Genomic DNA, 3281 nt, shown 5'->3' with positions numbered 1-3281 from the left:
TTAAAACATGAAAGGGAAACCATCACCCCTGGACTTATCCATAAATAAAGCATTTTGAATTGTTAGTTAAAGAGTGAATTTATGGTTGTCAGTCATTTCTTCTTGACAAGTTTAGAGGACTTGTGAATCTGACATTTGGCCACATGGAAAAAACTTCTCATTGAAGTTCTCCTGGAAAATGTTACATACACCTCTGCCTCTAAAATGAAATCAGCAGCAGTAGCTGCTTCTCTCCAGTGTAAAACCAGGGATAGGATAACTTAAATCAGAAAGTGATGGGTGACTAGACATTACCACAAATCTTTCAGTTCCTACTCCACCAGAACAGTCTACTTACACAGTTCAGCTGAGGCAGAGTGTACCTTTTCAAATGTAATTATGGTGACCACTGGGGAGGTCTATGATTGTTCTCAGATCACTCATGAAAGTGAAATGTTCCTACCTTGAGACAGCTACAGGTCTGGAGACTCAGTCCATATTGCCACTCATTGAAGCATTTCATTCCTCATCTGCTATACCTTGGCTGTTCCAGGCTTACAGCACTTGTATTGAACTATGGCAGACTGGATGGCTTTGTCTGGTTTGTGTTAATGCAAATGGAGGGTTGGATGAGAGGAAAAAATCAAGTTTCAGTTCTAACCTTGAACTACTATTTGATCAGTGATGCTCAGAAATCATTAGTTTTTGAGATAAGCACAGGGTCACTGAGTTCCCCCTGAAATACTTTCAGTCCCTCTGAAAAGACAAAGTTTCAGAGAAACCTGAAGGATAATTTTTTCACATGAAAAGAACAGTAAAATAGCTTCAATTTAGGTTGTGAAGCTATAGTAACCCTCCCACCCCACCCCACCCCACCAAAGTATTCAGTATTGCATTTAAAATATAGCTTAAGGTGGCTTAACACAGAAGTGCATTTTCAAAGTTTGACTTATTGGGGAAGAGAAATCTTGCAAGGAAGGATGTTTACCTTGAAAGCCCAGTTTTGGTAGCCTATTGGGGAACATTAGGTTCATTGGAAGAGAAAGATATTAATAAAACAAGGCCAGGAGATAACTACTTTGCTAGTTTATTTGCGTTGTGCTTTTGACAGCTCTACTGTTTTGCCTGCTAAAGGCAGTTAATTACTTATCTTCTCCTGTCATTTGTGTGGGTCTTAGAGACAGTGGTCAGAGTGGAGAAAAAAACTTGAAAAAAAGAAATAAAATGTGACTGTAAAAGTAAAAATTAACACGTATACAGGAAAAAAAAGTAGTCTTAATGTATGTTTCTTTTTCTTTAGTTGTCTGTACTATAAACTGCTAACGTCCTCCCATTGTTTTCCTAGTTCATTTATGTAAGGCAGATACTGTAGTAGATAATACCCATGATTACTTAGCAAACATTTGAAGCTCCACCTGAGCATCTCAAAAGTATCTGAAAACCTTCATTTATTTGTCTAGCTTGGTGATTGTACCTTACACAGGTGGGAAATTAACCCATGATTAGTGAAGCAATGTGTTATACTCACGCATTTCAAGAATAAAGAAGAAAACCAGCTACCATTTATGTTCTCACACCCTGAGTTCTCTTCCCTCCCAAAACAAAGTTGCCTCCAGAGTTCTGGAAAAGCTCAGCACAAGATAGAAAGTAAACAGTGTCAGTACTGGATTTCATGAAAAAAATGCCTGCAAAGTGCTTTAAGGTTAAATTATGTATGTTGAAGTCCAGCTTGCAAGTAATAGTAAATGCATAAATATTGCTTGATGAGACTGGTGTTAATAATGAGAATTGTTACCATTCAGTGTGAAGGTGAAAGGATTAAAAAATTAGATACATAATAATTTTATGCATATAAAAGCATACAGTTTAAATGTATAATTCCTGCTAATCCAGGTCATTCAGGTGTAGTTTGTTGTGATAGAAGAAAACTGTTGTGAGAACAACACTAAAATCAATTACAGGAAATAATCAATTAGACCCAGAGGATCAAGACTTTATCCTTTGGGCCCAATTATTCTCCTGAGTTCAGGGGCAAAATTCTAGTTGACTTCACTGGGAATAAGATAGAACTGCCTCTGTACAGCCACAAGACTGGAGATAAGCAGCTCGCGTACTGCTCACATTTTTATGGTTCTTAAGCCAGACATACTGTTGATAGTAAGGAAGTAAACAGATGTATAATTGCTATTCGTTTGTATATATTTTTTTTTAAATAGTAAATGTTCTGCTCTAAACTTACAAAAATAGACATTTTTTAGAGTAGCTGCGATCAGTCTGTTTATTGGGCTATTAAATGAAGGGTATTTATAGATGTCAGGGCATTGGCAGACAGTAAATTCAGTCTCTATTCATAAATTTTTGGTCTGGGCACAAGCCCTGGAAAGACTCTCTAGTGGCACTCCCTTATGATCTCAACCCTGATCCATTGGGAATATTCTCTAAGTGGCCAGCAGGTATTTCAGTCATCATGGGTTATTTTGAGCTAATCGACTTCTAGAAAAGGAAACCTGTTGCTTCCCACCTCTCAAACTGTACAAAGTTAGCTCTGTTTGCTTTTGGCCATCAAATTAATTTATTCAGGGCTACAGCTCAGGCTCTTACTAAGCTCCCAAGGAACAGCCAAAATTCTCTCCAGTGAATTCACACCTCTTTTGTGGTTAGCAACTTCTTGGGGTGAACAGAGACAAAAATGGTTGAAAAGGGGTGGAAGGCTGAATAACAACAAATAAATACAATGCCTTTAGACTCTAATAAACACTGAACAGGCAGCCATTAACATTTCCCTATTGATTTAGCTGATTCTGCTTCCTTGGATCATCCAGTGTGAGATTTCAGTTCCATATGTATTAAATTCCTGGGCAAGTGCTAGTTAAATTATTTGGCCACGTTTAAACAAAATTGAACATTCAAAGGAAGCAGTAATCATTGTGATTCAGTGTTAGTAAGCTGGATTATTACCCTGAGCAGCATTCCAGTAAAGACCCATCATCTGTGCTAAAGGGATAGAACAGTACTTGGTGTGGCCACATACCACAAGTGGCATCAGTAACTTCTGTGTGTGGCATGCAGCAGACCAGGGAGGGGAGAGGCAATGCAGAGACAGATAGGGCAGGGAGCCAAAAATAGTAAATCAGGCAGGAAGTACAGGGAAGGGAGCAGACAGTAGAGCAGCAGATTGAGTAGGGCACAGGGCAGAGAACAAAAAACAAAGCAGCAGACCGGGCAGGGGAAGGGGACTGGAGTGGCACTTGGGAAGGGTGTGGGGCTAATTTGCGGCATGCTTGCCCGAAAGTTTGGTGTCT

This window comes from Crocodylus porosus, unplaced genomic scaffold (genome assembly GCF_001723895.1).
Source record: "Crocodylus porosus isolate Cpor-Errol unplaced genomic scaffold, CroPor_comp1, whole genome shotgun sequence".
Taxonomy (NCBI): domain Eukaryota; kingdom Metazoa; phylum Chordata; order Crocodylia; family Crocodylidae; genus Crocodylus; species Crocodylus porosus.
This window is presented reverse-complemented; position numbering follows the sequence as displayed.